The 17,555-nt window shown below is 44.5% G+C and overlaps 1 long non-coding RNA gene across 1 annotated transcript; it reads right to left on the minus strand.

Moving 5' to 3' along the window:
- Positions 1–2,643: 2,643 nt before the first annotated feature.
- On the minus strand, positions 2,644–4,000 carry LOC308193686. Its single transcript, XR_013949847.1, has 3 exons — positions 3,947–4,000; positions 3,646–3,748; positions 2,644–3,165 (listed from the first exon to the last, which is right to left on the minus strand). It is a non-coding gene; the product is annotated as an uncharacterized lncRNA (long non-coding RNA).
- Between the last annotated feature and the right edge of the window lie 13,555 nt (positions 4,001–17,555).

Below are 17,555 nucleotides of genomic sequence, written 5' to 3' on the forward strand. Positions count from 1 at the left end.
AGGGACTGGGAGAAAAGTACATTTTAAAAGTGATTTTCTCCCTCGTTTTCCTCACAGAAATGCTGAACTTGCAAGGAAAGTTCTCTCCCCACGCAAGAGCCACATGCACTGATTTTATTTATGTTCATATGTAGTTTGGGGGAGAGTCTCAAATATGCCGATCCAGCATTGTTGGATTTAAAGAAATTAATAAAAACAACTCCAAGCAGCTGGTTGAAACAATTATGCTTTTCACAGAAAGCCTTGCAGACTGCACAGAAAGTTATGAAAATAATCCTTTCAATTAGTGTGTGGTCAGTGCACCTGCAAAGGAGACTTGTCCAAGTAAAAGTATCAACCAGTGTCAATGAGAACAATTCATGAATTCATCACGAGGGCCTTTTCCTATTACCACATTTACACAGATGTGAATCCCTGGGGTGCAGACACCAGAAGGGTAACCCTACTGTAATCCAAAGAGCATGAGAAACATGAGTTCAGATCAGGAAAGCTATTAATTTTTGTGTATATTTGACTTTAGCATCCCTATTGCACATACTGCCTTTAGAAATCATATCTATCCACCTTCCCTGCACTTCCCAGTTCTCTAGAAAGAAATAAGATGTTATTCACGGTGAAAAATGACATCAGCTAAAGGACTCCAGAATACCAAAGGGATTTACAGCTCTGTAATTTTATCACCTGAACCATAGCTGTAAATGAGTTCATCAAGTTAGTAGAATAATACTTGCATCATAGTCGGGTTTTAACTCCCTGGTGTTGTCTGCATGCATTATGATTATATATTGCCCAACTGGTCATCACAGTAGAGTGATATTAGTGATATTAGAGGAGCATAAGTGAATAGTTGGAAGAAAAATGTTGAAAGAATGAAAAGTCCTGCAGCAAAATAGCTGAGATGAAAATGGAGGCACATTATGTCTTCTTTATCTTGTCTTCTGCAATTTTCTTTTGCAATTATGAAAATAAATATATATTTATGTAATAAATATTGCAAAGAATTATCACAACTCTACGCAATTACTCTACAAAATGAAGAAGATTGCCAAATTTGTAGCTCAATAAGCATATAGAAGTAAAGTCCTGACACAGTATTAAAAGTTAAGACCAGAGAAGGGGAAGACTGTGAAATGTACGTGGGCAGAGGATGTTATTTTAATTAAAGTATGTATTTATCTACTTTTTCTGTACCTGAGTATAATGTTCTGGTGATTGCAGCACATAAAGTAGAGATCAGCAGGGTGTATGTCAGAAAGCCAAGCTGCAGAGGGGTTGCTCCACTATCAAAGACCTCTGCACACTTTGAACATTTAGATAAACATTAGTTTATCCAAATTGCTTTGCTGTTCTTCCCAGTGAAAAACAAAGAACTGGCAGGGGTGAGGCTTTGTAAAAAGTACTTTTTTTTTTTTTTTTTTTACATTTGGCTAGTCCCAGCATATTTCCATTTCAATTTTTCATTGATAACTGATAAAAAGGCCTATTAGTATGATATAATACATGCTTCTTCATGGCCTCTTTCTGTAGTCCATCCAAAAAAAAAAAAGGTGAACAGAGAGAGTTATTTGCAACGTATGCTCCACTGTATGTTCATGTGGGAGTCAAGGGAGCTCCAGAGCTGCTGGAGGTTGGTGACACCCATGGTGATGGAAAACTGACTGTCCCCAGCTCCAGGGAGGACCTGGGATGCAGCAAGACCACCTCCTACATCTCCTACAGAGGGAATATGGAAATCATGAGCCCTGCTTGGATCTATTAAAAGGTACGCAGAAAGCATTGAATGGAAAGGTGGTGGAAGAAATCTCTCCTTCATGACTCCAGGGCAGTCAGTATGTCTCCATTGACAAGAGAACAGACTTGAGCATTTGCTGGCCAAACCAGGAAAAGGAGATGAAAATCTTTTTCTCGCTCAATCTGGGGAACATTTTGCCTTCAGTCAGTAGGATTCAGGGGTGTTAATGAGGGCAGGGTTTGGTCCAGCGGTTTTATTTCCCCACTTGCCTTTTTCTGGAAAAGAGGCTGAGTTTTGCAGCGCTTGGTCCCTGGAGGAGCCATTTGCACCTGTGCACCGTGTAGACAGCCCTGCCAAATCGCAGGGAGAAGCCTCTGTGATGCCAAACCGGCCTCGCAGATTTCTTATTTAGCAATCACATCTTAGCACATTTTTCCTTCTCCCCGGTGTATCTCCTCAGCTCGTTTGAAAGGGGCGCTTTAGAAGCGGTTTTACACAACTGCAGATGCACACAGCCCTGGAAGCGCAGAGCTCTTGCAAGAGAAGCCAAAGCCCAGTGCTCACAGTGAGTGTGCTCTGGCCAGCCGTTCCTGGTGAGCCCCAACCCAAGGCAAGCTGCAAGGGATTTAACCCATCCTCCTCCTCCCCCAGGACAGCTGCTAAGATTCAGACCATGGCGGAAGCCATGAATGCTTCCAGACTGTTAATCTCAGATTTGGGATCCAGAATGAAAGACCCTCTGTGATTCAAAGCCCACCATTTCTCAGCCTGGCTGGGTGTCACTTTGTCCCTGAGCAGACACAGTGGTGCTCTACAGCCCCAGCATGCAGGTGCAAACGACCATCAGGCAGCTCTGGACCACTCTCTTCCCCAGCCAAGGTGGATGTGAGCAGAGCCACCAGAGATGCGAACTGAAAGACCCATCCCGTACTTGACCTCCTTTCATCACTCATCCACAGCCAAATCACAAAGCTGGCTGCTGGGATGAGATAGTTTTTCACTTTTTCTTTACAGCTGTTTGGAAGTTTTTTACTTATTTTATTTTTAATGAAACAAAGAACCATGTAAATGTGTTTTTTTGTTTGTTTGTTTTTCAGAACAGAGCTGACAAATGCATATTTAAATGTCATTGAAGTTCTCTGAGCATTTTATTTCAACACTATAAGAAAAAAAGACACCCCCCCAAGTGATGCCATTGTTTGAAATCTATTTTCTTTTAAAAATTCAAAATTGAATATATATATATATTAATTTCTGTAATTTATAACAGAGGTAAAAATGCTATGCTTTGAACATGCTGAAATCTGTAGTCAACTCAAGACAACTGAGGCAGTCTGGTTGAGTGTAAAGGTAATATTTCCTATCCATAGGCTCTTCTGATTGTTGATGGAACTTCACTTCCACAGAGAAAACTTCCTTTACCCCTGAAAAGTCTTGGAAAAACAACACAAAAACAGCTTTATCCACTTCATGAATTTAGTCCTACAAAACTAGTCCCTTTGTTTTACTTGCATACCTGGATTCTGTGAGTGCTCAGTACAGCAGCTTGCCAGAGATGGAAGTTCACATTACCCTGAAGCCTCAATGGGAAACTGTCTCTCCTGAAGGATCACTATAGGAATTTTTATTCTTACAGAAATTTGATCCAGGAAAGATGAAATGAGCTTTGCTGTACACCCCAGGGAGCAGGTCTGTAATCCACAAAGCCCTACCATGGTACAAGTCTATCATTTCAGGGGCTGAATGGAAAGTTTAACACTTGTTTCAGGTTAAACTGAAACAAATTCAGTTGTTCTCAGAACAGAAAATGTCAAAACATAATGTTTGACCTTTCCCAAATGACTTCCCTTCCTTTCTTCTTGTTTTCTTTCTGCCACCTAGAAGTCCACCCCCTGTGCTAGATTTGACCTTACCTTGCCAAGTAGTTTTCGGAGACTCGACACAGCATGGTTTGGTGAATACTTCAAATCCTGCCCAGATCCAGCCATGGTGGACTATCCCCAGGTGGCAGCCAGTCTGCAGCAGGGACAGAAGAGAATGAGCCTGTCCTCACTCCTGGGCACCATGCAGCACCCTGGCTGTAAGCATCACCCTCTGCAACTGCAGCACATCTGTGCCTCCCATTCCCCCTCCCTGCCAACATCCCTCTCTACTGCATGGGCAAGGGGAGCTCAGGCCAGCATCTACCACTACAGAAAGGGGATGCTGCAGCACCTCCCTGCTTCAGGAGGAGGCCACAGGTCAGGTCCTGCAGCTGCTGTAAATAGTTGCAGTGCTATTTAATTCAATGCAGCCTTTATTTACATCAGCTGATCTGGCCCCACTCCTCCTGTTTTCCTGTGCTCGCTTCCTTTAAGATGTATTTTTATAGCCTTGTAAAACACCACTGTATATTCCTGTATAAGCTAGTAAAGACACGAGCACAATGCAGTTCTGCGGTTGTTATTACAGCGGTGCCTGAGAAGGGACCCCTGCGTGCCAGGCTGGGTGTATACACTGAGCAATGGAGAGGTCGTGCCCAAAACAGGCAGGGCAGGCTCTGGGGGACAAGCCAACGTGGGGAAGGAAGAGGAGAAGACAGAGGAAAGGGGAGGTTGTTTCCAGGCAGGAGAGCAGCGAGGAGGCAGCAGGAGATGGGGTCCCATGTGACTGAAGCTGAGATGAAGAGATGTAAGCAGGTGGGGATATGGGGTTTGAAGCAAAAGCAGTGAAAGACAGAGCGTGGCTGGTGAAAACTGTGCAAAATACTCTGGCATCTGTCTCAGCTGCTCCCACAGCTGTTCTGACTGCATTGGCTCCTTCCTACCCTTCCCTTCCCAAAGCCATGCAGCCCTGGGGATGTAGAGGAGAGTGGAGGGAGAGGAATGGGGCAAGGACACAGGGGCTGCAGTGCCCACAAGGGTACCCCCCTGGAAAACTCTGGGCCCAGCCACCTGAAGGGAGGAGGACAGCACTTTGAAGCCCACAGATCCCCCCATTGCCCACTTAAATGCCTTTTAACACTGCTTGGCGCTACCCCAGCAAGTGAGCAAAGCACCAGAAGGAAATCCTGGCAGAGATCTTTGTAGTTATGCATTTGTATTATGCAGGTTGGACCCACGTGCCGTCTGGGCAAAACCATTCTTCCTAGAAGAAAAGGAAAACTGACAATACAAGGGCTCAGTTTCCTCAGTTTCCCTTATGTGAGCATCAGTGTTCACCAAGGACTTTCTGGAGCCCAAGCTACACCTTCCTGGGGTTTTCCTAGTTGCACAAGGAGCTAGGGGAAGATGAATGCTGACTCAGTAAATTAAGAAAATAATGTATTTTTAAAAAACACAAAACCAAAAACCCACTAACCCACTAACTCCAAGGGGTGGTGGTATCCCCAGTCACTAATCCAGTTCTGGAAAAGCTGTGCCTGAGAGGCAGCAGAGACCTTACCAGAAGGCGATGAAAAACAGCTACCTCCACCTTCCTAACTTCAGACCCTGTGTCTGCAGCATGCTGGTTGCCCCAGAGGTTGTTCTTCTCACCACATCCTACTCTCTTTAACCTAAGGGAGTATGTTGAGGATAAAGGTTTAACTTTTTGCAAAGCAAAAGTTTCAGTCCTTTCTAGGGGCAATGACAACTACAGCTCCAAAGAGAATTGATTCTGCTATCTGGAGGACTTATAATTCCTCAGTGATGACCAGTGATTACTCCAAGTACTGTGCCTGGAGCAGCAGCTTCGGATCTGAGAAAGGTCAGCAACAACAGAGAAAAGGGAAATCACAGGGCAGATAGAGGGAAATGCAGTACAAAGAGAAAAGATGTTTGCTTCTCTTGGCAAAACGTGTCTGAGTTCCTCAGGGTGGGAGATCTCCATGTGGACAAATGCAGAACATTGTGCATCTGCTCCACCTGCACTTGGAGCAATCCAGAAGCTGGACAGTTTGGGGCCAAATAGTGGCACCAGCGTAGCACTGTGCTTGTCTTGAGCTATTTATACACATACTCTGAGCAGGGCTTAGTCTTTTATGCTCCGGGCCTTGCTAATGTGATTTTGTGCCTTGCAGAGCAGAACTATCTGAGGCAGTGCCTGAACAGGGTGCTAAGCATGACTGTCTAGACCAAGGTATAACAACATGCTTAGTGACCTTCAATAAAAAACTATTTACCTTAGCATCTGCTGGCAAATTTTAGGAAACAGATGCCTTTCCCTGTTTTGTTCAGGTATCTCCCACTGTTAGCTTTCACACTGGGATGTTCCCAACCACAGATCTGCACAAGGAAGATGTTCCAACAGAAAAATGCTGATTTGTCTGGCTTTTTTTTTTTTTTCAGGAAGCACCAGCTCTGACCAGTCTTTTCTGGGAAGGGGAATTTCTCCTCCAAACATGTCAGGCTTGTGTATCTCTGGGGCTTGTGGAATGTGAGAGGCTCGTTCCAGCCCAGCCACCGCCTCTTCTGGGCTCCTTCAGTTTGGAGGATGAGCAACCATTCCTTGGCACAGGGACCTGGATCCTTTTCTCCTGTGCTCATTAGGAGTGCAGCCTGCATGCTCTCTGGCTGCTGCTGGTCTTTCCTGTGCAGCCTGTCCTCCTGGCAAGAGAGGAAGAGCAGAGCCAGGGGACAGAGGAAACGCAGAGTAAAGCCAACATGTGAGTGGCAGGGCCATCACTGCTTGCTATAGGGGTTGAAGTGATTACTTGTTTTTGTCACTTGAGACCCTTTGGAACAGCAGATCTTGAAGGAGCTGCTCCATCATCACTCCTGTGCAAGCTTTTGACCATTTTAACCATTGCATTATTCCAGTTAACTGCCTGCTTCATCTGCACTGCGTGCTTGCAGGCTAAGTGTAGGGGGTTGTAATGGGGAGAAAAGGAAGGCAATGAGAGAAGGATGAAGTATACAGGGAAGGATGATTTCAGTTTACACCTTCTTCACCTGGGACATACCTTTACGGGATGGTAAACATGAGGGGCTTTATAAAGAGTGGAATCAAAGACAGGTGGTTGTATTTAGCCCAAGCTAAATTTGCTAACCTCATACATTTTCCTTTTTTTCCCCCTGGCATCTCAAACATATTCCACAAGGGACACCTATAGCTTGTCAATCATGTAATGAATTTATTTGAACAAACATCTTATGTCAACCTGAGAACTAAAAGAAAAGGGTCCTAGCCCAGGAGAATAAAGTGCAAAAAGTACGTAGAGGAGCTTTCAACAGTAGTAAAAATCAGTTCTCTTGAACAAAATTGTAAGGCTCCAATAATAGACCTTGATGACAAGTGGAATTAAATAAAACATGAGTGATGAAACCCTGTAATGTTTACGGTGAGGTAGTCCAGACAGCTGATTATTAACTGTTACCAAAACAGTGTCTTGGCAGTAGATATGCAGTAACCAGGATGTAGACTGGTAGCTAGTTTAAATTACTGGTAAAGATCTGTTATACTTCTCAAAGAATTCTTCCAGCACAATGAAATAATAGCATGAAATCAGTAATTATATGTGTGGGAAGTAGTGTCTGACAGATCATGTTCAGAGGAGGGAAAGGGGTTATTTCCAATTTCATTCTGACTTGCCATCTTATTGCTGTGTTTAGATCCACAGCAAAAACTTAGGGATAGGTTTGGGGCTTGTGTGCTGTTGACTTTAGCTAAGCAGCCATGCACATAATATGTCACACCTGGCTTGAAAGAGAAAAAAAAAAAGAAAAAAGAAAAAGAAAAAGAAATAAAGATGAGTATAAGCTATCTGGAAAGAAAACATCGTAGATCCCTAGACGTAACTCACTGACCCATTCCAGTCTCAACAAGACACCGCGATCCAGCCTCTCTTTTGGCAAGGAGCAGAGACGCCTGCCAGGCTCAGGGCTAAGCACTGAAGAAGCCCTTTGGGACCTGGAATACCTACATCTAAGCTAGGCAGGTGCAACTCACAAAGTCCTTGATCTACCTGAACGAACTGTTTCTGACCCATCACAGATCCACAGAGCCTTCACTGCCTGCTGCAGGAGACCATTGTTTATATCCCTTATTGACAGGCTGTTCTTGTAAAGGCTTGGGATCCCTCAGGGAGATCCACAGAAATGTCCAGGACTTGTCACCCTGCTACAAAACAGTGGTTGTCTCACACGTGTGCTGCCTTAAGTACCCCATTGCCTTAGCCTTCGTAAAGCTAAGGGCCTGCTATTTGCAGCTCCAAAATCTTTTCCTGAAGTCATTCAGGCAGTGTTTTCCAGACTCCCTTTGGCAGTATTTTTCCTTAATTGTTTTTATGCTATTGTTCTTGTGCTGTTATTTTCACGGCCATGCACCTGCAAATCCTGGCAGAGTTGTCAAGACAGGTCCTCATGGGAAGCAGCTCCCACTGCTGTGGGAATTGACCTCCTCTCCCCCTTATTCATTGCCTTTTGGTTTGTAGATGTTAGTTTATATTAGAGAAAACCAAACATAGTGCACAGAAAAGTAGGCAATAATAATTATTATTGCCAATGTTGAAACATTTGTGCTTGATTAGCATACTCTGATCAGCGCTAATACCATCATACACAGGAACACCCAAAGAGGAGTTTGAGCGAGTCCCAGTGGAAAACAAAGGGTACAGGAGGAAAAGCATGACGAAAATCATCCTCATCCTCACCAGCTGCTGCTCTGGAGAGAGTCCCAGAGGATGACTGTGGTCTGGGACCTTGATGCTGCTCTTCCCAGCTGGCTCTGGGCAAAGTATTCCTTTTATCTTTTCCCTTCCTCCCTCTCTCTGTTTGTTTTTGCTTTTCTCCCAGAAGAAGCTATCACAGCTAGAACTGACATATGCCTTCAGCTACAAACAGCCTGGTGGCTGCAGGGTCTGGGCCGGTCCCATTGCCACCCTGGCCCAGTTCTGCTGGTCTTGGTGGCCTTGGTGGGGTCTGTGGGGCTGGGTGCTGCCGGCTCCGTGGTCACCCTCATCCCCTGGCCCCGTAAACCTGCAAACCCAGCTCTAGCTCTTGTTCTGAAATTTCGATTACCCAAATCTGTAAACATTTGTCACCAAGATTTCTCGACACATCACCCTGACATCATCCCTAATTAATCCCAAAATAAAAGACTCATGTAGCAGTGGTTGTTAACCTAAGCAACCCCAATTAGATCCAGTCATAACTCATACTTTCCACTTTAACCCCAAATCCAAACCTGTTATACAAAATAGTAGAGCTACAGATAAGAAGAGTGGGCTCTGTCAGGCTTTTCAATATAAAGGTATATGCCCCTGTCACATTAATCCCATGCTGGGATAGGACACCTCTCAGGAAGCTATCAGTCGTCCTCATGTTGTCCTAGACCCCATCTCTAATCCTAACTCTTACTGTAAACTCAATGCTAAGCATTTTCCCTGTATTACAAGGGTTTGTTGATTCAGTTTTAATCTCGTAGCTGAAGTGGACTACCTATCTGTGAGCAGTTTTGGGTCTGGCAGAGGTCATTGATCACCCTGCAATCACATCACAGCTGGCAGTAGAGTCAGGCTTCAAGTTATGGTTAGGTTTGGGGTTAGAGTCAGGATTTCTTTGACAATGGAGCCAGGAGTCTGAGCTGCTGCAGCACCAAGACAATACTGCTGAAGTAGTTCTGGGGATGTTGCTACCAGGGTCCGTCTTCTGCTGTTAGATGTAGTCTGGCAGTCATCCCTGGCCTATTCTTGGGAGTGGGTTAATGGTTAGGGTTTGTTTGTAGGCAAGATTAGGGTTTGACTGGCACTGGCCATTTGTCCTGACTTACTGTTAGATCCAGAAATAACTACCGAGCTATTTTAATATTTCTTGCAAAAAAAGAGCCAGGGAGTCTATGGTTATTTTGCTGTCTGGCAGGGTTTCCCGAATGATTTTTAGAATGAAGACTTCCTCCAAAATTTAGAACATGTTTTTTCACTTAAAATCCTCGCCCAGCCCATCACTGGGTTTATTATATATTGGTCCGCATTCCATGCCTTCAGTCCCTTTCTCATTCAAGCAATCCACCTGGCTCAGTCACACTGACAGAATTTCATACCATCCTGTGCAAACAGCACTCTTTTTACACATGTGGTGCAAAACCACAGTCTGAACCCACACTCGTTCCTAATCTGCACCTGCATTCACCTGTGTGATTTGTACCTGCAGCTCTCGACCTTTTACTGAGTGTGGGGTGAGCTGCATTTTTGCACCAGTGGCTGGATTCATGTGAGATTCATGTGGGTTTGTATTTTACTGGAAAGCATGTTCTGGTTCCAGTATCTTTTTTTTTTTTTTTTTTTTTTTTTGGGGGGGGGGGGGATATGATGTAGGCTTCTTGATATGGAAATAAAGGTGTTGTTTTTTCTGAATTTCTTTCAATGCCTCCGACATTAGCACAGATCTCCAGCAGCAGGCATAAGGTGCTGGTTGCTTTAGCCCATGTCAGATCTTCTCTGTACTTCACCTCTGTGGAACTGCAATGTACACAGTTTTCAAGACTATGCTGTTGCCAAACCCTGTCTCTGTCCTCCATGTAGCTCATGCACAAAGTTGTGGAACCACTTGCATGGGTTTACTTTCCATTCTTGGGCAAAAAAAAAGCAAACATTTACCACACTGCTCTTGGCTGGCCCTCTAAGGGTCACTGGATCTGTCTCACTACTTAATTTCAACAGTGTGGTGAAATGAATAGCCTTCATTTTTCCTGCTTCTTAAGATGCCTCTGAAGCAATTTGCCTGCCTGTTGCCTGACTGAGGGCTGGTGAGAAGCTTTAGTGCTCTCCTATTCCTGTACTCAAAGTATTCAAATAACACTGAATAACTCCTCCGGCTCAGTGTTAAGTACAGGCCAAATTCACATCCCATTGATCATGGCATGACAATAGCAGTCACATGCACCCAGCTTTCATTAAGTAGTAGGAAGAACTACTTAATTTGCAAACTATATTTTCTCATTGCTAAGAGAGACCCCAAGTTATGTTTCTTTGCTTGTACAGTCTGTGTTGCCAAAGACCCCCCCCAGCGGCTCCCCGTCTCACAGCTGCCTATCATTTATTCTATACATAAAGTATGAATTAGCATTCTGCTCCAATTTTAAAGCTGTTCATCATTATAATAAATTGGATGAATAAACAACACATTGGACAAACTCATGCCTTTAAAAATTGTTGTTAGGTACCATAGGGTTGAGTCTTCTCGGCCCTCTTGTTTTTTCTGTGTATTGTTTTGTTGTTTTGATCTTTGCCGTAGGTCCTTTCTTTCCTTATTTAATACCCTTCCCCACTCTCAAAGGGCTCAGAGTTTTCCTCACCCCAGAAAGCAAAGGACAAGACATCAAATCCAGATCTCTTGGAAAACAGCATAATGCACAAACCACAGGAGCAATGGGTGTTCTGAGAGAGTCTTTTCAAATGTTAACTTTGTCCTCGGCTTTGATGCTTTCCCAGATGCTCTTCTGAAACATGGGGAATCTCTGTTGAAGGTTCTACCTTCTGTTTTTATCCTATGTAAAAAGCAGATAGTGTGTTCTTGCAAAAGTTAGTAGTACAGGGTAATAGAAAAAGTATGGATAAGGTTTACAGACTGGAGGAGAAATTAGAGCTGACAACCAACATGCCACCCACTTCCTACTAAAAGATAGTGGTTATTTGCTAAAGCCCTGAGGATTAAATCCTGGCATTACCTTTATATCAGCTTTAATAAACATCTCCCACAAACCACAACAGATCTTTAGATAAATTAGACTAATGCCCTGTGAAAACTGCAAACACTTTCTCAAAGTTAAGAAATTGTCACAATACAGGAAAAGCTGTGCTTCTTTCTGTGCACTCATATTGCTTCCTTTTTTTCTTTCTTTCTTTTTTTCCTGCTTGATGTAATCCTTGTCAAGTTGTCAGAAACTATTTCTGCTGTCAACATGGGAGCTGTGGCAAAAAGCTCTTTAAAAAAACACTGAGACCAGCTGAAAGCACCATGGGTTGACCTGCGAGGTCCTAATGCTGGGGAAAATTCCCTCACTACTGCACCTTGGTATGTTTTAAAGGGGGATCATCCTTCACCTGCTGCCATGCACCCACGAATTATACTAACATATGGGCCAGCATACGGACCTTTCTTTGCTGATCAGGTGCCCTTCGCAGTTCAAATCCACGTGGATGCACTCTTGTCTTTCCCTGAAGAAGGCACTTTTGTTCCTGTTGTCTACCAGCAGCAGCTTCTGGCCCTGGCGGTCCTGCAAGAACTTGGTCCTACCAGGAAGAAGGTGGGCTGGCACTAGCCAAAGCCTCATGGGAAGCACATGAGTAACTATTCAGGCTGGTCAGTCCCATACCAGTCCTTGAGGCTGTGCTTGGTGTGTTGTAGTAGCACATGAGCCTGGGATCAGACAAGACAGCTCAGTCCTAACCAGTGATGAGAACAATTAAACAGGCCTGGAAAATTCACAAAATCCCAGAATGGTTTAGGCTGGCAGGGACCTCTGGAAGTCATCTGGTCTGCCCCCTTGCTCAAGCAGGGACACCCAGAGCAGGTTGCTCAAGACCACATTCGGGCGGCTTTTGAAGGTCTCCAAGGATGGAGACTCCACAACCTCTCTGGGAAACCTACTCCAGTGCTCCATCACCAGCACGGCACAGAATTGCTTCCTGGTGTTCAGAAGGAACCTCCTGTGTACCAGCTTGTGCCTCTTGTCCTGTCACCGGGCACCACTGAAAAGAGCCTGGCTCCATCCTCTTTGCACCCTCCCTTCACGTATTTATAGACATTGGCGAGATCCCCCCTGAGTCTCCTCTTCTCCAAACTGAGCAGTCCCAACTCCTTCCGCCTTTCCCCACAGAAGAGGTGCCCCAGTCCCTTGATCACCTAGGTGGCCCTTCATTGGACTCTCTCCAGAATGTCAAGGTCTCTTTTGTATTTGAGGTCTCTGCATCCAACCATTTTTTTGAGAAAAGCACGGCTTGCCAAGAAGGAGTGCTGCCTTGGCTGGCCTGTAAGGAGCAGCATATCCTGCTGTTTCCTAATATCTAACATTAAAACCCTCATAAAGAAGTACTGAGCTGTCAGGGCTCCCAGTACTGTCAATATAGACGGGAAGGAGCCCAGTTTGGACTGCACTGTGGGTGCCCGACCTGTTCAAGTGATGTGAGCAGGTAGGACAGGGGGGTCCCTGGCCAGAGAGCAGTCCCCCTGTAGAAGTTGCTTTTGCAGGACTGGTGGTGGAGCTCTTTTTTCAAACCATGGGGTATGTTGCTGGCGCTGGATGCTGCCTTATGCATTGGCACCACTCTCCAGAACCTCTCTGCCTATAAAATACTTTGCACAAGACTCCCAGGGGGATGAGGATATAAAATCAGAATGAAAGATGGGAAGAATCATAAATAAGAGGGTAGGTCAGATGCCGAAGCATATTGAGACTGGTGACAAAATGACTGTTCCCATGTGTAAGCACAACTCTTTGCAGAACAGCTAACTTCTAGCTTTGTTCAAATGGTGGAAAGTCTCAGAATGGCATCAGCTCAGCCATGAGAAATTTGGGACATGCTGTACTTGGTGAGCTGCACCTGGAATTGATTGGCGATCACCCACAGCGTAACGGCAGGGCTGGCCTGGGAATTGTTTCCCACTTGTGCAGCTCCAAGATGCAAGTTCTCTCTCCGAGTCCCCAGAGAAACAGCTGCAGTAACTCCCTCCAGCAGAGATGTTGTGGAGATGATATGTGAAGGCATTTCACAGTGGTATGTTCATCTCCTACTCTGACAACTTCGAGGAGAACAAACCTTTAGAAGCCGTGGGCAGTGCAATTGAAATAATCCATCTGGACAAAAGGGAAGGTTAGCAATAAGGTGAGGTTATTCCTTTTTAACCTGCCATATAGTCTATAATTTTGAGGTGGAATGATTGAAGAATTGTCCTGAGCTCAGACTTAAAGATCATGATCCAAAGCTTATAGAGGTTGTCCACATAGGTTTCGGAGTAAGCACTTCTACTCAGAGATCACTGCTGTTTGTCAATAGAAAAGACCAAACCTGTGATCTGCTTCTAGGGACTGTTGTGGGAAAAATTAAACTAGGAGTAAAGAAACTTTAGGAACTAGAGAGTTCTAGGGGTGGTTTTCATTTTCTAATTTAGGCATTTACCAAAGTATATGAGATGCTTCATCCAAAGAAAGGTCTCAGCCCACCCTTCCAGGCTATCAGAGCTCCTCCTGATTGGGCCGTTAATTGTGAAAAAGAGAATGTGCACTCTTTTCTAGACAAAGAAACAAACATTTCCTACCCTTTTCAGGAAGAGATCTTTTAAATTTTTTCTGTTTCCTGTTTTCCCTTTCCCTCTCCTCTCCTCTCCTCTCCTCTCCTCTCCTCTCCTCTCCTCTCCTCTCCTCTCCTCTCCTCTCCTCTCCTCTCCTCTCCTCTCCTCTCCTCTCCTCTCCTCTCCTCTCCTCTCCTCTCCTCTCCTCTCCTCTCCTCTCCTCTCCTCTCCTCTCCTCTCCTCTCCTCTCCTCTCCTCTCCTCTCCTCTCCTCTCCTCTCCTCTCCTCTCCTCTCCTCTCCTCTCCTCTCCTCTCCTCTCCTCTCCTCTCCTCTCCTCTCCTCTCCTCTCCTCTCCTCTCCTCTCCTCTCCTCTCCTCTCCTCTCCTCTTTTTTTTTTTCCTAGTATTTGATACTGTTTTGATAAGAGGTTCTGTATATAACATCACTGGCTTTAATGGACATATTTTATTGGAAGACTGATGCAACAGTTCTAACCTGTAGTTGAGGGGGCACTTGAAGTCCAGAAGGTCCTTCTCTTGGTGGAAAGAGGACACAGAAGAACACATACGACAGACCAGCCTTCCCACCATGTGAGCAGTCTGTTCCACACAAATAATTAATCTTTGTCCAGATTTCTCTCAAAGAGGAACTAGGATTTAGCCAGAGTTTTGCTGAGACAATTGAATTTTAGAGCTGAAAACCAATCTCTTTCACACAACAGCAACCTGGAGCAGGGACACATGCACAAAGAAACTTTCTATTTCTTCCTCTACTTTGGAAATTCCTTTTTTAATCAAAACCACACTTTGGGGTATTTTACTTATATGAGTTGAGGTTTTTAACCCTTTGAAATATATCAGACTGGAAAAGAGGGAACACTTAATTTTTCCTAGCTTTTTCATTTCTCTCCATATTTTCTTAGTTACATCACTGGTGTTGTTTTAAAGTGGTTTGCTCAGAAAAGCATTTTTTTTCCAAAATCTTTTGTTTTAAAAACAGTTGATTATTTTTTTCTGAAGTCGTCTTTTTTTTCACTAGTTTACATTAGCAGGGATAAAGGCTTTGCAGAAGGAATGAAACTCTGTCACAGCCATGCAAGCGAAAGAGACCACATGAGTGAAATGGACTGGGACCTGGAACATCGTTTTCATGCTGTTGTAGTTAGAACCAGCCTCAAAAAAAAGGCCTTTTCATCACTTAAGCAAGTAAGGCACATGGAATAAGCTCAAGAATCTCACTAACTTTTTAGTGGTGCCAGTTTTACTTAGCTGGTCCTTAAAGTAGAACCACACATTAACAACTCTGAATTTTCTTCCATTTCCCTGTCCATATTTTGTGGCTGAGAGCTTCTTGCCAGACCCACAAAGGTATTTAGGTGCCCAATTCCTATATAACGTCCAACCTGACAATGTGAAATCAAAACCTTTCAAACCCTGCCCAGCTATATCTTTCTTTTCCTTTGTTATTGTGAACTGCATTTGGTTTTTATGGCATTTATTTTTCAAAAGAGGATAAAACATTTTATCACTTATGAAAATGTGGTTACAATTTGTATACAGCTCTACAGAATATTACTTGGAGGTGTAACTCTTGCCATGCCATTTTGTAAACAGTCCATTTACTAAGTGTTAATGTGAGTCTCAGCAGGGTGCAGTTAGTAAACTTATGGGTGTTTAGAAGTATTACATTAATGGCTGTATTAAGTGCCCAATCCTGCAATTAGAAAACACACGACTAATGCTAACACACATAAATTGTCTCTATTGTCAGAGATGTTTAGATGCAGCCTTGATTTGGGGACAAGAAAACCACTGCCTGTTTGCAAACCTTGCACATGGGCAGAGAAGTGCTGCGGCAGGCATCAGGTGGGCCCTCTGCACTGGGAGCAGGCTGGGCTGTTACAAACTCCTGTCCTTCCCCCCTCATGGCACTCTGAATCAGGCACCAGGCCAGGCAGGCTTCTCCCTTTCAGCTGGGCCGTCACCACATTTCATGTGCTTAGGAAGCAGAATTTGACTTTGTTACTTACACCCTGGTTTTGTGTCTTTGTGCCTTGTCACTGCCAAAGGGGCAGGAAGGATACCTGCAGACAGTGGCACTGGCCTGAGTTTTGTTCCCTGCCACAGCAGCATCACTGACACACTGAGGTTCGCCCTGGAGCTCAGGCAGCAGCAGGACTGATGCCACCAAACTGTGTTTGCTGCAGGTTTGGGCCACTTGCATTCAGGATGGCTCAGAGACACGAGGCAGCAGGATTAACCCTGAGAGCTCCTGGTGTTTCTGTCTCTCCAGCTGGTTTAGAGGTACCAGCACTGGCTCAGATCATATCAGCACATCTGTGAGACAGGACCCTGCAGCCTGTGTTCCTGAGGTCCCATGGCACTCAGGTGAGCGAGTCGGCCTGCCCACAGGGCCACTCCACTAGGGCTATTCTGGCTCTGGAGCCAGCTCAGGTGTCTCAGTGACACCTCAGGGTAACTCCAACCTGATGGCATCACAACTGTCAACACATTCCCCCCCAAATTGTGACTGACATGGTGTGCATTGTTGGCCCTCTTTGACAGACAACATTCAAGGGAGACTTTGCTTGCAGTTGTACAGCATAGCAGTGGGTCCAGCACATGTACATGAATATGTGTTTATGTATATTCACCATGCTAATTTACACCATCTGAAAATGAGGAGTCTGATCTTAGCATGAGTCACCCCCTTTCCACCTCACTGCAGAGGACACCCAGACCCAGCTAAGATGCCTGGGCTTTTGGCTGCTGCAGTTGGGTGAGGTGAGCCCCATTCCCAGTGGCATCTCCAGGGCTGGACTGAAGACAAGATTCCCGACTGGCAAATTGGCATCTAGGCCCTTGAACCAGCTGTTGTTTCCACCTACTATAGATCTGCAGTTTTCAAACTGCAGCCATTCTTCATGCCATTGGAGTTCCTGATTTTCTTATTTTAGGCTTGAGATTTATTTAAAATGAGTTTTAATCTGTGGCCCTGCTACACGTAGTCTCAATCTATGTAGCTGTAGACAATCTAAGAAGTCAGAAAAATTTATTGTTTAAGTTTATGTGGCAATAAGTTCCTGATTAATGTCCGGATCACTCTTTTCCATATCTTGATTATGCTGCTTTGTGATACAGATAAATATAGCCCATGTATGCTCTTTATTCTATCTAGCAAATTACTACACAGAATGAGTGGATAAATCTGGCTACAACCAACTTCTTTGCATTAATTTGTCGTTATCTTTTACATAGATATTCTCTATATGCACCACACCTGCCAGCTTTATAGGCTGGAATTTGTAATTACTAACACCAATAAATAAACCAAACTGCTGCCTTGTTTCACTGACCTCTCTCCTTCCGACAGGCTTTTTAACAGTCTCTTGCACTATTGTCTGGGAGTGGTTCAAAACGAATGGGATCTCCCACCTTATTTCTATTATTGATCACAGGTGTAATGGCCTTGCAGTGTCACAAGTCATTTGCTGTCCCCAGACCTCCTCACTTCACAGTAGTAGATGGTGAGCCTTCAGAAGGGCCACATCACTAAGGTTAGAGGAAAGAGTGAAGAATGGTTGGCAATAAGGATCTCTCAGTGAAGTAAACACACAAAATAAATCCACAGATGA

The sequence above is a fragment of the Anser brachyrhynchus genome (assembly GCF_964034855.1).
Source record: "Anser brachyrhynchus genome assembly, chromosome: 3".
NCBI classification, from domain to species: domain Eukaryota; kingdom Metazoa; phylum Chordata; class Aves; order Anseriformes; family Anatidae; genus Anser; species Anser brachyrhynchus.